The sequence below is a fragment of the Felis catus genome, chromosome A2, assembly GCF_018350175.1.
Source record: "Felis catus isolate Fca126 chromosome A2, F.catus_Fca126_mat1.0, whole genome shotgun sequence".
Taxonomy (NCBI): Eukaryota; Metazoa; Chordata; class Mammalia; order Carnivora; family Felidae; genus Felis; species Felis catus.
The window spans coordinates 148,726,474-148,748,956 of NC_058369.1; the positions used below are offsets into that span (position 1 = coordinate 148,726,474).

The window sequence follows — 22,483 nt, forward strand, 5'->3', positions numbered from 1 at the left end:
AAAAGGACAGGATAGGGTGCACTGCTCGGTCTTGCTGGGAGTAAGAGAAGTGAGTAAAAGCAGCAGCATCTGACATCCTTGTTGATGCTTAAAGGTGTGACAAAATATCATTCTGCTGGCCATGACTTCTCGTGCCCAACTCTTATTTCTCTACATAGCCAAGTAGAGAAATACCACGACTCTAAGAGTACTTCTCAAATTTTAATGTGCATATTCACCTGGGGATCTTGTTAAAATGCAGATTCTGCCTCAGTAGGTCTCAGCTGGGTCAGAGAGTCTGCGTTTAACAAGAAAAAATGATGCTGCTGCTCCAGGGACCACTCTGGCCCCATTCCCCTCAACAGTCTCCCCTTGAGTTATAGGCCTCTCACAAATGAAAAGCCCACGGTGGCCTTTGACTTACATGTTCTGCGTCTCTTTCGAGGATCTGTGGGTACTGGCAAAACTGACTATCCTGGGGATGGGGCACAGAGAAGTGGAGAAATGCTGCAGGCTGCAAGCCTCCATCATCTTACTCCCTATTATAGCTCCTCCAATATTGACTGCATGTCTTATGTATGGTCTGTCTCCCACTAGAATGTAAACTCAAAGAAAGGAGCACCATGTGCGTCACACTCCCCATCATAGCCCTGGAGCCTTCTGGCACGGAGGAGGCACCCAAATTTGCTGATTCAAGGAGGGACTGGATGAGAGGATGGGAGCACCACGTGTCACGCTAGTGCTGGGTTTCCCTAGTCTGTGCTACCAGTTCATTCCAGGCAAAGACAAGTGGGGCAATAACCTTAGTCTTGAATTCTGGCCAGTACTTAGGTAGGTCTGCCTGGCAAAGGGTACAAGATGATTAATTTCTGCACCTTCTCACTTCTATTTATAATAACACAGGGGGTATACAGTGTCCAGCACAACAGGAGACAAAACAGAAGAGGTATAACTGGAGGGAGACCATTTTTTTCCTCTTCAGTTTCCTTCAATTGCCATAATGAACTTGCCTGGCATAAGAGAACTTGAGAAAGAAAAGGAGGCAGCCTCTGGAAAGTACAACCTAAGCATAACCCTGAATCTAAACTCCATAGGATCCCCAAAGGACCATGATGAAATGGCAAAGGAGAAACTCTGAGCCTCAGGAAAGGTATTAATCCATCCTCAGAATTCAATCACTCATAAATGCCTCCTAGCAAAACTACTGAAGGTCTCACAAAATTAGAAAACTAACAAAATTAGAAGTGCAAGTACCTGAGGCAGCATATAAGCAAGTGTGAAACCAGTGAAACCCAGATTTCACTCACTAGCATGAGCCCAAAACGCCAGCACTGATTTGCAATGATTTTCAAATTGTAGGTTGCTACCCATTAGTGGACTGTGAAATCGTATTAGTGGGTCAAAACCCACTGTTTTTGAAAATGGAAACAGAAGAAAGTAGAAAAGATGAAAGCAGAAAAGGGAATAAATAAAATATGGTATTCTTTCTTGTGTTTCAATTAATTTATCTGTGGGCGGTGGGTCATAATTTAAAATGTGTTATTGTAGGGGCGCCTGGGTGGCTTGGTCGGTTGAGCGTCCGACTTCGGCTCAGGTCATGATCTCACGGTCCGTGAGTTCGAGCCCCGCGTCGGGCTCTGTGCTGACAGCTCAGAGCCTCGAGCCTGTTTCAGATTCTGTGTCTCCCTCTCTCTCTGCCCCTCCCCTGTTCATACTCTGTCTCTCTCTGTCTCAAAAATAAATAAGCGTTAAAAAAAATAAAATTAAAAAAATAAAATAAAATAAAAAAATAAAATGTATTATTGTAGGACACAATTAAAAACCCATCTACACCAAGGAGGGTCATATTTTACATAGCATCACACCTAAATAAGTCCTGTTCACAAATTAAGAGGGCACATTTATACTACAAGGATGGTATGGCATAGTAGCTCCAAGCATGGGTCTAGGGCCAAAGTGATTGCCTGGTGACTATGCGCAAATTACTTCACTTCTCTAAGCCTCAGTTACTCCAATCTTATAGGAGCAGGAATACTATCACCTCATGCTATAACAATTATATAAAATATATGTGGAGTTCTTGGCACAGAGCCTGGTATGACTGAGCGCTCGATAAAGTACCATTATCATCACTGCTTAAAGGTAGGTCTGATATGTTTTTTTCCATGATTTCAGTGGTAAAAAACTAAGGAACGGGGGTTAAGGTAACTCATGCGAGCAAGACTGTGGCTCTAAATAAGTGAAAAATGAGGAACTCTTTCAATTCTGGGAGAATCTACTTGAAATAAAGAGCTTGCCACTGCAAAAGGGCACGACGGAAGAGTCACTAACTCACAGAAATGCCACCAAGTTAAGACACGGCAAAGAAAGAGAGCACAGGTCAATAAAGGCACAAATTAAATTCTCTCACCAGGACACCTGAATCTTGCTCTTCTTTTCAACTGCCACCAGTTCTGACCCTGGCCCACAAAGGTACGAAGGACCTTAAGCTCGCCCTGTTGCCCAGTCTTATTCACACGGTGAGGAACCGCAAGCTGCGTTCTTAAGAACCAGTTATTAATTAGAAGCCCTGAAAAGCTGGACAGTGCTCGCAATTATTAAATCCAGTATCAAAAAGGTAGGTGGATAATTACTGTATTCGCTTCTCCAACTGGTCTTGATGAAACATGCTGACGTTATTCTTGACACAAGGGTTACCACTGGTAAAGCACTCAATTCGCTGGCATCTCATCAATGGTACACTTGAAACTCCTATTGCTTGCTGTTAAACTAACAGTTTCTATTAGGCTAAACACAGTTTGGTAGCCATTGTCAAGAAAATTGGAGTTGCTCAGGCATGGCGGCAGTTACTGATGTTATTTGTTTGGAAGCCTTGTGATTTAGTGAATCACTAGCAATTGTTAAGCAAGTAATTAAACTATAAGCCAAGACCTGTGATTTTCAGTCTTTTCAAAGCAATAATCATCGAAATTCCAAGTACCATTTAACTGATTCCCTTCTAAACATGCTGGCAACGTTTATGTTGTCATTCATCAGTTGTATAGTTTATAAAAACTAGATTGTGGCCTTTATAGAAATCATGTGCTGCTCAACTACTCTGCTAAATAGGAGATGTTTAAAGGAAAAATTCACAAAAATTATTTAATGAGAAGTGGACACAAAGACTTCTGAATTTGTTCACGAATATGGCTATCTCAGGTTTAATAATAATTCAAAAGTCCTATTTTTAGGACTGAAATACTAAAATAACCAGACTATTGTTCTTATAACCTTTTCCAAATATAAGAATGCATTATATGAATTTCACAATTTCTCTAAGTGCCTTTAAAATTACAAGCAATTTAGTCTATGATTCATGTACCATACCAACTGCATGCAGCTTTTTTTTTTTTTACTTCGCATCTCAATTATATCTTAATATTATGGGGGCTGAAATGCATTAAATAAATCATATTTCACAGACTCCTGGTAAAGTAATAATACTTACATGCATTTTAGAAGAAATTGGCCTGCATTATAAATGTATTCATAATGTCATTACCTGCCTTTCCACGCTTAACTGAAATATTAGGCGGTGGTGCCTACCGACTTCAAGCCACTGATGAAAGCTTTTAGTAAGTCTTATGCTGATTCTGGGGCTGGCAATCAGCTCCGTGAGCTAATATAATATAATCCAATGTTTACCAACAGCAGTTTATCCAAAACATAAACGAGCTCTTATAATTAGTGAAACACTATTAGTCTTTAAGATTTAATCTGGTGGCTAGTATTTCTTCACTGTACTGCATAAAGAGACTGGCTGATCTTTCATCTGTCAAAGGGCATTGCCTTTTCGAAGTACCTTATTATTGTCAAGTGTTTTACTTACACAGCATACTGCCATTAAGGAAATTAATTCCTTAAAAATCTGTTACTTAAAAACAATATATCAGTGGTTTTATAAAATGACAGAAAAAAGAATTCCTAGCAAATACCTTCAACAAGTTAAGAAAATTCATAGCATTTTAGAGACCCGCCAACACAGTTCTTCTCTCTTTCTAACTGTTAAATAGTAAATAATTATCTTTGGTTTATATCCCTTTCTAAAAAACTTACAAGGCACTTTCATGTACATTATCTCCTATGATGTTTCCAATCATTCTGTGAAGTAGGTATCATGGCTATTAATTATTTCTACTTAACAGATGGAAATACTGAGGCTTGTGGATGTTAAATGACTTGCCCAAGGACATAAAGTTAATAATGGTAAGGATTCACACGCTTTCCCCCATGTGACATTGCACACTTGTTACGTCTATTTCCAGAGCTTAAGAAAACAATCTGAGTCACCCATCAAGACAAGACAGAAATACAGACTGTACACAACTTGAAAATGGGCTGTTCCACTTGGAATTTGGTTTGGGAAGATCAATGAATCTCCTCTGAAAGAGGAGCCGGAGCTGTGGATTGCACAGCCACCATTCCCATGAGGCATGGGGTGCAGTGAACATGAATGAGTGTGTGAGAGTTGGGGGCTGGGGAAAGCAGGAGGAAACCTGGTAACAGCAGGCTATCCCTGCACAGATCCCATTCTGGATCTCTCAAAAAAGAAAGGACTTGGGGCGCCTGGGTGGCTCAGTCGTTTAAGCATCTGACTTCAGCTCAGGTCACAATCTAGCGGTTCGTGAGTCTGAGCCTCGCATCAGGCTCTCTTGCTGTCAGCCCAAAGCCTGCTTCAGATCCTCTGTCTCCCCCAACCCCGTCCCTCCCCTGCTCATGCGTGCACGCTCTCACTCTCTCTCAAAAATAAACATTAAAAAAAAAAAAAGAAAGAGAGAAAGAAAGGATTTGCTAAGATGGTGGAGGGAATATAATAACAAAGCATACTAACCCTTAATGAGATGAGTACTCACAAAAAGAAGAGGGCTTTGCACTGTTTCAAATACTGAGAACTGTCACTCACTCGCTTAAACATTAAAGAGTCTTTTGAACAAACAGGAAGGTTTGGAGAGGAGAAATGAATAGGGTATACTCAAGCATCAAAGTCAAGAGTCTGGGGGATTAAAAAAAAAACCCTTGAAGTCTCGTAATAAATTAAAAAACAAAACAAAACAAAACAAAACAAAACAAAACAAATAACCCTGAAAGACGTATTGGAACAAATGAGTTTGTGGTATTCTCATTTATATTAATTATCATCATAATTTCTTCCACGGTTCAAATTGATTAATTCAAATTTCTTTTCCCAGGAGCCCATCAACTAATAAATAGTCCCTATGGACATATTCTCTTTTGAGGTAAACTATTAAGTAAACACACAGCTCCACAAATGTATCACATGGAAAATTACTTCCTCTAAGGAGCTAGCTATCTAAAAGGTGTGAGTGATAGAAAGCAGAAACAGAATACATTTGTCACTCCCATTAGCATTATTAGTGCTAATGAGAAAGTACATGAACAAGAACATACACCTCTTAATTTGAATGTGTTACAAATAGAGAGTAGATTAGTCACAGCTACCCAGATTAAATTTTAGCACTTAATACTGAAATACTACAAGAGGCAATGCTTACAGTGGTTTTGCAGCAGAATTTCAGCTATTTAATTACAGTTTTCAAACCATTTAACACCTCTTGGCACACAGAAGCTAGATGTGTGTATGAATGTGTGTTATTCAGACAGTTCAAGATTTTAGGTATAACTCAATTATCTGGCATCCCTGGGAAATAAAGTGCTCCATTTAAGTGCATTTTCTATATAACTGAAGCTTCTATCTTCATGCATCCTAAATCCCTGATTAAATCTGTGGCCATCTGTAAAGGAAATCTTTCCTCGGAGTATTTCATTTCCCTGTCTCCTTACAGGCAATTGGACAGAAAGTAGTGAAGTGCTTCCAAGTTGTTTTGCTTTATGGATGAATCAAGGCCATCATTAGGAATATTCACCAGGGGCATGTGGGTGGTTCAGTCAGTTAAGCGTCTGACTTCAGCTCAGGTCGTGATCTAACAGTTCATGAGTTCCAGCCCTGCGTCAGGCTCTGTGCTGACAGCTCAGAACCTGGACCTGCTTTGGATTCTGTGTCTCCCTCTCTCTTTGTCCCTTCTCGACTTGTGCTCTGTCTCTCTCTGCCTCTCAAAAATAAATAAACGATAAAAAAAAATTTTAAGGAATATTCACCACTGAAGCACTTTCATACAGTTCTTACTTTCTATATTGTGTCTTTTCCTTCAATATCAAGCAGTTAGCAGTCATTTCTCCCAGGATCACAGTGATGGCTTCCAATCTACAGATTCCATTATTCACTCCAGTCTTGGGATTTGTTGCATCTTCCATGGACTGGTGGAGCAAATAACCAAACATGTTAAGAAATATATTCAAGCCTTTCCATCTGGCAGAGCCATCAGCTCATACGAAAGCCAAGATGGGCACCTACATGTACATCCAGAAGCTATGGAGGAAGAAGCCATCCAGTGTAATGCATTTTCTTCTCAGAGTGCTCAGCTGCTAATACCATCGGCTCTGTGTGGTGCCTCCCACAGAGGCCCCCCGCCCAGCCTGGCCCAATAAAGAATGAAGACTGGGGTACAAGGCCAAGATTCATGTGCGATGTGGTGGCTGCAAACGCTCAGTGCCTAAGGGTGCAACCTATGGCCAGTTTGTCCATCATGGTGTTAACCAGCTAAAGTTTCCCCAAAGCCTTCTATCTGTTGCAGAGGAGTAAGCTGGACACCACTGTGGGGTTCTGAGAGTCTTGAATTCTTGCTGTGTTGAAGAAGATTCCACATGCAAATTCTTTGAGGTTATACTCATTGATCCATTCCATAAAGCTATCAGAAGAAATCCTGACAGCCAGTAGATCACCAAACCAGTCTATCAGCTCAGGGAGATGTGAGGGCTGACACCTGCAAGCCACAAAAGCCATGGCCTTGGAAAGGGTCACAAGTTCCACTAGACTATTGCTGGTTCTCGCCAAGTGGCATGGAGAAGAAGCAATACTCTCCAGCTCCGCCGTTACCACTAATATAAGTAATGCTTGTAAAATTCTTACCTAAGAAACAATTTAGGTCAAAAAAAAAAAAAAAAATACACACACACACACACACACACACACACACTCAATAGGCATCAATAGGGCTAGAAATGGGGGCATAAGGAAAAAAACATACGGTTTTATTATTCTTATTAGTACTCAAATTCAATGAGCAAAGTATTTTGCATTTACCCTGTCAGTTTCCATTTTTAGAGAAGACAACAGGGGAACTCTTAAGGACCCCAGACTCCACAGGTAAGATCCAGTTCAAACACAACCAGAGAAGCCAATTTCTCAATGACGAATATCCTCTCAAAATAATTTAAAGCTGATGCTTCCCAATCATAAAGGTGGGCCTTACTTTTAGGCGGGCCCATTTTCATCCATTCTTACATGATTCCATCTGCTAAAGGTATCATGCTCTGTGTGTTCAAACCGAAAAGATTATAATGGGGCAGCAATTCTTTGGATTCTTTCCTCAAATTTGTGACTATATCCAACATAAGAAGTGGCCAATGTCACTACTTACAACACCAGTTCTTACCTTTGTAGTCATCCTCGACGACAGTACTTAAAAGAAGGCACTGGATTCCTTACAACTTCATACGGTGGGAGTGAGGGTGGGGGACTAGCTGCAGTTACTGCTTAGGCATCCCTATCTATGCACCACTCCAGAGGCCATCCTCAGCTATGCTCCCTCTGCTAAGACTCCCTGCTGCTCAGCACAACCACACTTCAGCTCACATCAATGCCTTTCCTTGTCCTCTTCAAAACATCCCCTCTGAGACCATCAGCCACTCATTGGAACAGCTACTCCTAGACTGGGGTTCTTTCTACAGGTGCGCTGCTTGTCTACATAGATTTGTAACTGGAGATTCCATCTCTTCAACCACAGCCTCATGTTTCTCTTTTTATCCTCCTTAACAAACTCTCTCAAACCTTCCGCCTTCACCAACCAATTGCCCACCTCCTAGGGACGCCGGGTTCTCCACATTGCTGGAGACACCAAAAATTAGGAATTCAATCCTGTTCTCCTTAATGGCATCATCTCCTCTGCTTTTCTGATTGCGTTTCTGGCAAACCACTGGGATAGATGGATGGTCAGACAGGGCAGGGATCTAGTCAGGGAGCATGAGGTGTTTATGAAGACAACAGGGCAATGTGGGAAAGCACTAACAACAGCACATGGATTCCCATGTCCAACTGTGGAATCTCAATATAGATCTCCCAATCCTTGTTAACACTGCCAAACACAACTACGGGAATCGTTACCTACAGAAACGTAACAGGACTACAGTGACGAAAGGTTACAAAGCACATGTCTCATCTCTATGAACTTCCAGAACAAACCTCTGAAGTAACTATGGTCATTTGAAAGATGAGGAAACAGATTCAGGGACACCGGATAGTGGCCGAAATCATTTATTTAATGAGAAGAGCTCGGGAGCAAGTCACCCTGAGTCATCTGACCTCCTCCAGTGTCACCCCCATAACAATTCTAGGCCTATATTTGTTGACAGGGACCACCCAGGAGGCATACACTTGTTTCTAATGAGGTCAAGAGATGCTTGGAGAAGGGAAGGCAGAAAGTCACACAAGGCAGAAGAGGGGAACACTATTACATTCATTAAAAAAATCCTTACAGTGACTTGTTTATCGTCCTTGATAAAGATGAGAACAAGTGTTGAAATAATTTATTTATGATGTATAACAGTTTAATGGAGTATAAAGTAGACTCTCTTTTTTACAGTTAGTGGGGTTCTTAATGTTGCCATATCCAGACTGAGCCTGTATCCTACTCATCCAGACTTTTGACAGAAGCATCAATTTTCTAAATTGTTCTCTAACAACTACAAGAAAGAAAATCACTCTCGGTGTTAATAATTGCAATTCTCTGAAGATACTAAAGAACCCACTATAATTTCACATCGTTGAATCCTGTGGCTTTATACATCAGAAGAATTTTCAGACAGTTTCTCCTGTGTGCTTTTAATATTAAAAGAAGATATCTATATGAAATACATTGAAGAGCTAAAAATGATATGATGGGATCCAGACTAGTATTACAGACTTGAAAGTGCTGTACGACAACATCCATAAAACATGAAGAGAGCAAAACACATCACACAAATGTCCTCTGAAAAAGCAAACAAGTACTTCTCTTTGTTCATAATGACAACAGGAAGAGTTAGCTAAATGAAGTTCACAGGTGAACCTCAATAAATAACAAACTGATGTTATTTATTAATAACAAAACCCACATTACGTATGATGTCTACTGCCAGGCATCTGATTGGCTGAAAGGGTCACAAAACTTCCAGACATGCAAGAGTGATAAACGGTTTAGTAGCAAATAGCGAGAAGAGACTCTAGCAAACGATAAGAGAAGAAAAGAGAAAGGATAAGGAATAAGCATGAATAGATCCTTAAAGAATAAACTACCAAATATCTAAAGTAATATTAGGAGCACAAAAATTTCTATTTACATATACATTCCAAATACTACATGAAGGTATTTCAAGGCACAAAGAATAACCAAGGGTCTCAAGTATGAAAATACTTAATGAAAAGAGACTAATATTCATTGTGAAGAAGAGATGAATTGTATCAATAAAGAAACTTTAAAAAATGATGGCCATGACTAGGGAATTGCCTTGATAAATTTTTTAAAGTGTAAATCTACAATAATTTAGATAATGTGATATTAGTTCAAGAATTGGCAAATATAGCAGACAAACAGAATTCAACACCAGAAACAGCCTTAATTCTACATTAGAACTTGGGTATGAAATAGCCAAGATATCTCTGAGGAGAATGGATACATTATTTATTTTAAAAACTGCTACTGGCAAAACTGTCTAGAAAAACTTCATACCATATGCCAAAATAAATACAAGAATGAATAAAAACTTCACTGTAAAAAACTCAGAACAAAGTAAAAAATAAAATAAAACTAATTAAATCTTACAGACGGACAAACCTTTCTAAGCATATACTCACTATAAAAAGTGATAGATTTGACTTTCTAAAAACTGAAACAAATTTTTTTTAATGTTTATTATTTTGAGGGAGGGTGGGGAGCAGAGAGAGGGAGACCCAGAATCCAAAGCAGGCTCCAGGCTCTGAGCTGTCAGCACAGAGCTGGAAGCGGGGTTCAAACTCCCAAACTGTGAGATCATGACCTGAGCTGAACCAGACACTTAACCGACTGAGCCACCCAGGCACCCCATAAACATAAAAATATTTGTAAATCCTGTAAAAAAGGTTATGAACGGGCAATTCAAATTAGCAGTGTGTGTATAAAAACAAAAACATTCAAATATACCCTTTGACCCAACAAATTTGCTTCTAGAAATTTATCAAAAAAACCAGAAAATACATCATGGATATCTGCAAAGATTTAGCCCACGGGTACATTCTCCTATCTTTGTTGATAAAATTTAATAAAACAGGAACAACATCCGAAAATAAGGAAATAGTCAAGTATCCAAACTATACATCCATGAAAAGACTCCCACAGAAAAGTAATAATGTAGAAAAAACATGCACAACCTATTTCTGCATTAAAAAAGATTTTAAAATAGTAATACAATATGAGCCCTAACCTGTACCCTCCTGCCCCACATGCACACTCCCCAAAAGTTTGTGTGTGTATGTATGCATATGTATGTCTACATATATAATGGCAAAAAACAGGAACCATACATAAAATATTAACAGTGGTTAGTCTTCAGGAGTGGTAGGGTATGGATATCTTGCTTTTTCAATATCATCGGTACAAATTTTTTACAATAAACATTTGGTTTTGTTTTATGTTGATGTAATCATCTATATATTACATAATTGTCTTCCAAAATGGAAGCCTACTCTAAACATTCTTTTGTTGAACTCACTCCTTATCAAGACAGAGAATTTCTTCATTAACTTTATAGACAGTTCCTGTAACTTAATTCTCTTAGCTTATGAAAATTTGTCAGTTGATTTCCTTGGTTTTCTAAGTACAAAGCCTGCAAAAAAGGGACATTTTATTTCTTCTATGTTTTCTCTTCCATTTTTTGCTCTTACCTAACAGTACTGGTTAGTACTTCCAGAACAAAATAAATAATGGACATCCTATGCTGCTCCTGACTTTAATGGGAATGCTTCTTTTAAATCACCATTAGGAATCACAATGGCATCTTGGATTTTAGGGGTTTCTTTCAAAATCAATTTTTAAAAAGGCTCATCTTAAGAGCATACACTGTTGCCTCAAACTAAAAGGAATTAATTAAATATGCACAATAATGTAAAATTAGCCTGAAATAACACTTTTCAAATAAGGCATGGTATTCCAGAACTCTGTATTTTGTGTCAAAGGAATATAACACAGTAGATTAAATTTCTTCAATACTGTGTGTATATTAACACACACATACACATCTGTCTCTACACAAACGCAAACACACACACAGACACACACACACAGACACACACACACACACACACACACACCCCAAAGGGGTTGTCAAGCCCCTAAATGAATTCCTGTATTTTACTGAAAGTTAAAATAATACATGTTAGTAAATGACCTCAAACTTCTTTTCTTTAAAAGTGATGTAAATGAAGAAAAGGGAAGCGACTGAAAGAAAACATGCAAGAGCAAGCTGGACACATACTGTTAACATGAAGACTAAGCAATCATTCGTCTAACACTCAAAGATGTAAATTCAAGCTGCATTAATAAAATTTGTTTCAAAAGAACTTTTAAAAAGAAAAATTAAGCTGTTTAGATAACTACTGAAGATGCACTAAAATGCAGACCACTGACACTAGGCACACAAAAAGTGCTCACAATATCTTCTGAATTAAATTTGAAACCACAGTCTATACCAGTCAGCAACTATACTAATAACTAAGCACAGGAGATTCTATGATGCATAATCTTCAGAGGGCAGACTTACAAAGGTCACATAAACATTTTTATGGAAAATGATAAACAGAACCATCTGTATACACCCACTATCCAAAGAGCCACCAGGAATTATAAAATGGGTAAAAATAGTTATTACATCCAACACTGATAAGTTATACTGATGATTACTATATTTGGTCTTGATAAGATATGTTCAGTTACCCATAGGAGAATAATTTGACTAAAAACCTTGGTTGGCCTCTTTTGGGGAAAGAAAACAATGAGAAATTCAAGAGTATCTCAATATTTTTGGAATGTACCTGATTTGCTGAAAATCAGCACCAAAGAGGGCCTGGAACAGGGTAGCCACTCATTAAATGTTTTTTGGAATAAAAATCAGCCCATTTTAGAGCCTTATGATTGGAACATCACTTAAAACTCTTCTTGTGACCTTGGTCAGTTTGGCTGAGAGGCTGAGTTCATACTGGACTTTCATGTCATTTAAGGCTTCACTCTTTTGGAAATGCCAAAGGCTAAATTTATTCCAACAGGTCAGAATTAACTCCAAAAATTTAATGACTGATTCCATATTCTAATTTTATAAATATACAGGCAGAGTAAAAATTTGTATATATCAAGCTAAGGTCTAAAGTGAGAGGATTCTGGGGTGCCTGGGTGACTCAGTTGGTTGAGCATCTGACTTTGGCTCAGGTCATGATCTAACTGCTCAGGAGTTCAAGCCCCGCGTCAGTCTCTGTGCTGACAGCTCAGAGCCTGGAGCTTGCTTCGGATTCTGTGTCTCCCTCCCTCTGTGCCCCTCCCCTGCTGGCACTCTGTCTCTCTTTCTGTCTCTGTCTCTCTCAAAAATAAATAACCATTAAAAAAATTTTTTTAATAAATAAAAGTGATAGGATTCTATTTCAGTGCAAACTTATCTCTCTTATTAGTGTGCTTATAGCCTGATACATATATTTTACTGTATAAATGGATGAGTGAATAAATGAACAAATTAACATTATAATCTGTTTAGATAATGTCTTTAATGAGAAGAAATGTCTGAATTGTATGTTCTTTTGTTTCTGAATGTTCAAACCCACAATAAACTTTATACCACCATCTTAAAACTTTTACCAAGCTACGTTGTATCAGTTGTCTATTCTACAAAAGAATGTACATGAATCAGCATTCTTTTTGCCAAACAAGAACCACTTTTACCCATTCTTGAGACATGAGCTACTGAGTATTTGTAAGATAGACCACTCTATTAAAATACTAGAAAATCTAATGAACACTGTTGCTTTTTATATAAAATTAATGTTTTAAAACAAGCTGACAAAAAATAACTTAATAAAATAACTTTCTTACTTCACTACTATTAGTGCTTTAAATTTATTATGTAGTATCATAGTTGAAGGCATAATTTTATTAATCAAAAATTAAATGAAACAAACCATGTAGCACAAATAACCAGAAACAAAGGGTTTGTTATCTCAATATCTAAGCACGCCTATTTGGCTTTTGTACTAATTTATTTTCCTTCCTGCTTCCTTACCAAAGCAAATTCAATAGTATTTTCGCTTTATTTTAAAACTTTACACAAGAAGTTCGGGGAAAGAAAAGAAAAACAAACGAAAAATCTCTGATGGCATTAAGAATGCAAAATAGTTTTGGGCGCCTGGGTGGCTCAGTCAGTTGAGCATCTAAACTTCAGCTCAGGTCATGAGGAGTTCGAGCCCCATGTTAGTCTCTGTGCTTACAGCTCAGAGCCTGGAGCCTGCTTCGGATTCTGTGTCTCCCTCTCTCTCTGCCCCTCCCCCACTCGCACTCTGAGTCCCTCAAAAATAAAAATAAATATTAAAAAATGTTTAAAAGAATGCAAAAGTTTCCAAAAGTAGAGCCTTAAAAACTTGAGATATCAAGTTCAAAAGAAATAGGGAAATGAGAACCATAGTTTTAAGTTTAAATAAAGACCATTAAGTTTTACATTTAATAGATATAGAAAGACTCAAATGTTTAGTGTAACTGCTGAGCACTTCAATTTATTTTTGAAACTTGTATTTTCCAAGCAAAGTAAATTGATAGTGCACTAAGTATATCATTTATTTGACGGTGTTAAAATAATATCATTGCATTTGATAATATGGAACGACATGATGATTATGTTTAAGATAAGCACAAAACCTGACGGCCAATTTTCAAATGTTAAACTGTAAAAGAAAAAAATCTATCAGGTACCCAATTTATATAATTAAACATTGAGTAAAGTTTGATTTCTTCTGGTGTGTGTCAGTTTAATTACTATATTTCAAATATGACATACAGATTATCAGTAAAAACTCCAAAAGGACTATCATCATAAAATAAAACTGTGACAGTGATCCCCCAAACAGTCACAAAACACAGCCCTTAGGAAAAAGACTTAGGGGCAAATCCAAAGGTAAGAGGATAAATAAATACACAAATTTTGTAATGTCATTATCAAATAATAAAACTAATATTTTAAACCAACATACACATCAGGCTGAGAGATCCTATTTTGGAACTTCCTTCCTAGCCTTCCAAAAACTCAAGAAAATTGGTCTAATTACTTTACAGTTACTCCTTGTATCAAATTGAAAATATTATTACAGTTCTATCACCCAAAAGCCTTGATTCTAAATGACTTCAGCCCGTTCCCAAAATATCAAATCTATTCTCAGCTGATGAAGATTTATCACTTTGGAGGATATTCAAAGGATGTGCTTTTAAAGGCAATTCTTGGAAGAAGGGAAAAAAAGGAAGAAAAGAAAGAAGGTGGCGGGGCAGGGCAGGGGAGGTTGGGGCAAGACTTTGAGCAGGGCAGTTGTAACAGAATCAATACAATAGCTTCAGGGAGGCTCTGTAGAAGGAAGAACACTTACTGTGTGATTTCAGTTTATTTTTAAACAATTCTCATTACATGCCAGTCATACTTCTACAGGCATGAATTGGTTGACAGTGGAGACTCTTCTGTATTTACATGACCAACAATGATACCAAATTCAAGAAGAAAAATTTTCTATGGGAAATCAGTCACTAACGTTCAAAAAACATACGTCTACTCAACATAATGTATAAGTGGCTTTTTTACTTCAAGATTTTTTTCCTCCATTTCACAACTGACAATTGACTTTCTCACAGCTAAAACTTTAAAATGGCAAAACAAATTTTGAAGACATTTTCTGTAATTAAAAACGGCTGCTTAGATGCTGAGAGAGAATTTTTCAAGAATAATGTTGCTTTTCACTTTTCCCCTCAAAGACTCAAATGAAAGAGAAATGAGTTGAAATCAAGTGATTAGAATTCCATTTCGTCCATCACCCCTTTTCAAAATTTCTTTAAAGAATCTAAATTTTACTGACAACTTTTTATCACTATAATATCTAGGAAAATAATAGTATTTGGTGTTTTCAAAAGAATATATGTAATCAAAAAGTCAATGTGATTTATAATCGCAAAGGAGTTGTCAAAGAATGTTAAATACTTTTTAAATTGGCTTCACATCAGAAAGCTCAAGCAAGTATCAGTCTTGAAGACCTTGTAATTTTGGCAGACTGATAACTCCTCATAATATCCATCTCACCTTTATCGATAGTTGGGCCTCTGATGTTTAGCTCGGCTCATTATCATGGGGGATTGGCACATAGGGAGAGGGAGTATTTCCTAGCTTCCTTTGATGCTGGATGGGGACTAGTAAGTAAGTTCTGACCAAAGCAGTATCTGTACCTTGCAGGACTCATCCTAGTCGAGAAGGGATATATCCCTACTTCCCCTCTGCCCCTGACACTGTCCCATTGTATGGAACGTGAAAATGTGCTTTCTTAGACCCTATGGATGAAGACTAACCATAAACATATACTAATATAAAATTTAAAATTGCAAGTTCCATATTTTAGTGAGCCTATACTTATTTGCCTAAGTAGTGTAACAGTAATTGTTGCAGAATGTAAAAATGTATGTGATATCCTCCAGAAATGGATAATACCTTTTCCCAATTCAGTCAAATGGCTTTAAATTTTAAGTAGTCTCATTTAAAAAAAAAAAAAATCTAGAACAATGTACAAATGACCTCAAAAAGTATCAATATTTCAAATAAATTTTTAAGAACTCATATCTTAGAGTAATTCAAATAAGTCTTAAGACCTTTGAAAATCAAATTCTTTGATTCTGAAGGACCAAGAAAAGGATACAGAAACAACAGGGTCTCCCCAAAAAGGTGTAAGATTTCAGTATAGGTAAGACTACAAAAATCACCCCAGGAGGCAGAGAAGAATTAAAACAATATTCAATAAAAGGACTTAAAAGACAGATCCAACTCAGAAGCCCCAGCCCTTCCAATTGGCACCTGCACAAACATGGCCATATCTGAGTTCCTCCTGGAGGGTCTCAATTTTGCTTTGAGAAATAGGTAACAGGTGCCCAGTCTACTTCACAGTGCTGTTGTAGACATTAAGTATGGAAAGAACATTTTATAAATGGATCCAAAAAACGATCCTTTGCAAATATAAGGAACTATTATTCAAATAGCTATGTGTACATGCTAAAATACACACTGGGTTTCATTTTTAAAAAGTAAAGAAAGTCATTTGTTTAAAAAAAAAAACACGTCACTGTAAATGCATTCATATTTAAAAATCTAATAAAGATCTCCTCTCACCTGCACTTGGCATTTTAGGAAAAAGATGGCTTAATTTGCTGCTCTGAAGATTTCCCCCTCACAACTAAATAAATAACAAGGCTAATACTTACCAGTATTATGTAAAAATGACATACAACCAACAAAACATTTCTCATCTTATAAGATGAGAAAAACATTGATTCCATGATAGATCATAAAACAGAATGTGAAAGACAACCAAAGGACCATCTAAACACAGATCACAAAGCCTAGGGTGGCAGTAAGGGGGCTAAGAAACCCCACAATTTTTTAAGTTTAGATTTTTATTTAAAAATTTGTTTTGTTAATTATTTTCCAATGTCTGAAAAAATAATTCCCAGATAGTACATTAAATGCTGTCAATTGTGTTACACTGTATAATATGTTGCTATGTGGTTTCTCCATTTTATCAAAATTACATTTGAGAGAATGAAAACCATTTGTCTACATTTAAAATTCCTCATCTCTACAACTCAATATTTTTCCTTGATGCATTCTAAATGCCCTAGTAGAAATTATTTTGAAAAGAAACCATTAAAGGTATGCTAATGACTCTGAATTGTGACAGATGCTGTGGAAACAGGCCTGTTGGCTGAGGCACAGCACCATTAACTATCTATCATAAAGTACTCTGGACTTGCTCATTTATTACTGCTGCGTTGCTCAAGGGGGGAGAAAAACAGCAAGAGTTTCTCTTTCTGAGGCAAAAATCATAAGCCACTCACTTATTCTAATGTCATGATCCCCACTGTTTGTCTGCATGATAATTAGGAAAATCAGAAGTAATGAAATATTGCTTTAACAACGTGATTGGAATTAAACCATTAAAAAGGCCAAGGAGAAAGTTCCATGTACTTACTAACTGGTGAGTCTCCAACACTAAACACCCACTGCCGGCAAAACATATCCTATTTCCTAGAAGTGAATCAAGGTGTGGAATTGCAAGCCTCACAGGGAGGTGCGGGGGCGGGGGAGAAGACAAGAATTAAGGAGGAGGAGTGGAAACAACACATCCTTATTCAGAGAACCTTCCATTACAACCTGTTAAGAATATTTGTTGATCACCCATTTTGAGAAGAAACACTGACCCAGCCACTGTGGGAATCAAGAAGTAGACCAGTGCGTTTTTACAAAGTGAATGCATGCATGTTAGCTCACTGGATCCTACCAAGAAGGCTATAAAGAAAATACCATCCTGCTTTTGGAAGAGAGGAAACTGAAGCGCAGCTATAAGCGAGGGGACTGACTCAGTATATCTCAGGCTCATTAGCTGAAGCGCCCAGAGGTCAGGTCTTCTGTCTTTAAGGCCAGTACTCTTTTCTCAAAGACCAAATACGAAAGAAGTGATGTGAAGCGGGGAGGGACGAGAGGTAGGAAGGGTGGGGATAGCTTCTTCAAATCTCTACAAAAATATGAAGACTATGACTACTGTATAACATGTTTCAGATAGCTGTTACAGTCACATTACATGGAAGACGCTTGAAAACGGATATGGGCACCCAGGCCTTGGCGCACCCAACGAACAGCCTTGTTCAGCTTACACAAAAGGCTATCTGACCACAGGGCTGCCAGGTACCAACAAGAGGAGGAGAGGGCCTCGTTTCTCTCACCTCCATCAGTTGTTCACAATGAAGGCTGGACATATAAAATACTGTGTTTTAGACCTCGTGAAGATAAAAAGATTCTGCACTGCCAAGGAAACAATCAACAAAACTAAAAGGCAACCAACGGAATGGGAAAAGATATTGCAAATGACATATCGGACAAAGGGCTAGTACCCAAAATCTATAAAGAGCTCACCAAACTCCACACTCGAAAAACAAATAATCCAATGAAGAAATGGGCAGAACACAGGAATAGACACTTCTCTAAAGAAGACATCCGGATGGCCAACAGGCACATGAAAAGATGCTCAACGTCGCTCCTCATCAGGGAAATACAAATCAAAACCACACTCAGGTACCACCTCACGCCAGTCGGAGTGGCCAAAATGAACAAATCAGGAGACTATAGATGCTGGAGAGGATGTGGAGAAACGGGAACCTGCTTGCACTGTTGGTGGGAATGCAAACTGGTGCAACTGCTCTGGAAAAGTGTGGAGGTTCCTCAAAAAATTAAAAATAGACCTACCCTATGACCCAGGAATAGCACTGCTAGGAATTTATCCAAGGGATACAGGAGTACTGATGCATAGGGGCACTTGAACCCCAATGTTTATAGCAGCACTTTCAACACTAGCCAAATTATGGAAAGAGCCTAAATGTCTATCAATCAATGAATGGATAAAGAAATTGTGGTTTATATACACAATGGAGTACTACGTGGCAATGAGAAAGAATGAAATATGGCCTTTTGTAGCAATGTGGCTGGAACTGGAGAGTGTTATGCTAAGCAAAATAAGTCATACAGAGAAAGACAGATACCATGTTTTCACTCTTATGTGGATCCTGAGAAACTTAACAGAAGACCATGGGGGAGGGGAAGGAAAAAAAAAAAAGTTAGGGAGGGAGCCAAAACATAAGAGACTCTTAAAAAACTGAGAACTGAGGGTTGATGGGGGGTGGGAGGGAGGGGAGGGTGGGTGATGAGTATTGAGGAGGGCACCTTTTGGGATGAGCACTGGGTGTTGTATGGAAACCAATTTGACAATAAATTTCATATTTAATTTCATATTTTAAAAATTTATTTATTTTTTAAAAAATAAAATAAAATAAAATAAAATAAAATAAAATAAAATAAAATAAAATAAAATAAAATAAAATAAAATAAAATAAAATAAAATAAAATCCTGTGTTTTAAAAATGCACTTGCCCAGGTCCCACCCTGTAACCACCAGTCCACTCAGGCATTTATGTTTTCTACTAGCTTGACAGGGGACATGAGTGACCAGCCAGGCTTGGGAATCCTAGAGTCACAGCCCTTTCTACTGTACCTCCACACACACTTGGTAGAGAAAAAGAGGTCGGAACAAAATTCACAGCTTTAAAAGTAAGCTACAGATTTTATAAGAGTTAAGTGAAGGGCAGGAAATGTAGTAAAGAATTAAACAATAAACAATCCTGTCCAGGAAGGTAATACCAAGCCTGAGAGATTTTTAACTACAGAAAAGGAAAGCACTCAAGACAGCCCTAAATGGATGGATGAGAAGTTCACTTTAACAGAGACAGACTACAATAAGCTCAAACCATATAGTGTTTGCTGAGCAAAGGTGCTTGACAAAAGGTGTTATGACACCCCAAGCTCAAGTCTGTATTAACGATTTGCCATTGAAGTCCAAATTATAGACTGTAGTAAAACCAAATGCTCATTACCTGAAGAAAGATGCTAAGTGTCTCCCTTTTCATGGGAGTTGCCCCCTGGCATTCAAGAATAATGATAACCAGGGAGGTGGCAATAAAATACCGCACCTAAAGACCTTTGAAGTGTTCTAAAGAGGTCTTAACTTACGGTCATCTATAAAGTAGAAGTCAATGTGTCCATTATTTACTTATTCTAGAACCACATGGTAATAAATTCAATATTATTCAATACCTGAATTAATAATACCAATAGCTACATAGTCTACCCAGTGAAAAGGACTGTTTAAATAGCAAGTGCTTCATTTATATGTAAAAGCCCATGAATTAATGTCATCTGGACCGTTCATCAAGGACATCTGTCAGTGACACCTAGTCTATAAAAGAACCTTATAGAGTCTTCTACTCTATGTAACTTTTAGCAAACTTACTAAGTGATTATAACCTTCTCAAGTGCTTTGAGTTTAATATATTGCCAGGAGGTGTTCAAGTTTAATGGAGACTCTAAAGATACCAACCACAGCATGTAGGAACAGGGCCCTGTCACCTACTGGCCTCAGGGGTAGTGCCCCCCCCCCCCCCAGCTAGGTTCCCATGTCCTCTTAGATGAATGCAGCAAGGAGCATCACCCATGGTCATCCCCCACCTAACAGAACAGTCATTTTGCTGACCATAGCAGCCCAGAATGGGCATGAATTGCCATTATACCAAGATTTGGACCACTGAACGACCCAAAGGAGCCCCATCACGGCTGACTCTCCCTGGCCCAACTCTGCCTATTCAGATTGATTTCCTTCTGATAGCTAGCTACCCGGCTGGAAGGTTGCAACAGGGCTGCTCAGCTACTGATACCTATTGTGGATAGGAGAAACTCCATTCAGTGAGCGTAACTGGGCTCCTACTGAGTGTAAAACTCTGTGTGAAAATGCAAGCATAAAGGGCAGGGTTCTCATCGGCCCTTCCCACCTCTACAATGGAACTGACATTCTAAAACGAGAGATGAACACACACTTGACCAGCCCATACTTTACTCCAACAGGGAGTAAAGGTTATGAGTAGGGAGACCACATGTTCTGGTTTCCCTGGGATGTCCCAGTTCAAGTGTACTGTCCTCATATAATTAATTAATAGTGCCTCCTTCCGCTTTCCCTGTTTAGATGATAAATTATAGGGTGGCCCTATTAATAAAAGAACTATGAACAAAAGGTTTTAGAAATACAGAAAGACTGTGAATCATTTCTGAATTAGGAAATCAGGAAGGCTTTATAAAAGAGGTATTTATGCTGTACTTTGAAATGAAAGGCAAAATTTAAACGAGGGGACTCAGAGATAGGCGGAAGAGCAGAGGACAACATTGCAGGCAGAAGGACCAGCCTGAGTACCATACAAGAAGCAAGGCACATCTGCTGCTTCTGAACCACTTACTAGTTGAACTACCTTATTTTGTAAATGGCAGTCCATATTATGGCTACTCTAAGTGTCCTGAGAGCAAGGATCCTGCTCAATCTGTGCTCCTCCAGCTCCGGACACAGCACCTACACAGAGGAGGTATACAAAACCTACCGGTTAATAATTACATGTTACGATTCAACTGAATGAAGTGGGGCACGCACCATCACGTTACCCTGCCATATTACACAGCTCTGGCTACAACCCTAGCACTTTTGGCTGGCCCTGCAGTTTAGGAGAACATACAGGAGACTGCGGGGCCTAGAGAACCCGTACCTCTGTGGAGACAGGGTCAGAGGTTATCGTGAGGCAACATCCAGGGACAAATTACTGAGAAATGGCTGAAAGGTGAAAGCAAATGACAGTGCCAACATGATGTCACCTTAGCCCTCCCTTGTGCCACCTTTTGCATCTCAGCAAAATAGGGACTCTGCCATGCTCAGAAACAAGAGGAGCCTTCACCTGCAGGCCCAACTGCATATCAGGTAGAGTTCTCAACAGTCCATGAAGTCCTGCCCAGAAAGGCCAAAAGGCTAGCAGCAGCCCTTAAGACCAAAGAATGAGATCCCCCGGGGAGAAGGATTTCTGCCTCCAGACTGCCACATCAACACTCCCCTTGGTCTCCAGTCTGCCTCCCCCGCCCTGAAGATTCTGGTTTATACCTTTTTCCTTTGTTTTATTTCTTAAATTCCACATATGAGTGAAATCATATGGTATTTGTCTTCTCTAACTTGTTTTGCCAGCATTATACTCTCTAGATCCATCCATGTCATAACAAATGGCAAAATATCATTCTTTTTTGTGGCTGGATAATATTCCACCATATATATAAATAAATACAGAAGTGAGATTACTGGACTATAAGGTAGTTCTATTTTTAATTTTTTGAGGGACCTCCATACTGTTTTCCACAATGGCTGCACCAGTTTGCATTCCCACCAACAGTGCATGAGGGTTCTTTTTCTCCACATCCTTAACAACACTTGTTTCTTGAATTTTTAAATTTAGCCATTCTGACGGGTGTGAGGGGATATCTCATTGTGGTTTTGATTTGCATTTCCCTGATGATGAGTAATGTTAAGCATCTTTTCATGTGTCTGTTGGCCATCTGGATGCCTTCTTGGGAGAATGTCTATTTAGGCCTTTAGTCCATTTCTTACTTGCATTTTTTTTTTTTTTTTTTT

General features: G+C 38.5%; 1 protein-coding gene and 1 pseudogene across 5 annotated transcripts in view; one reads left to right on the forward strand and one right to left on the reverse strand.

Annotated features, from left to right (window-relative positions):
• CHCHD3 (coiled-coil-helix-coiled-coil-helix domain containing 3) overlaps positions 1–22,483 on the reverse strand; it is a 281,233-nt gene that overhangs the window by 136,132 nt on the left and 122,618 nt on the right. The window lies entirely within an intron of this gene.
• LOC102902030 lies at positions 6,380–6,979 on the forward strand (annotated as a pseudogene).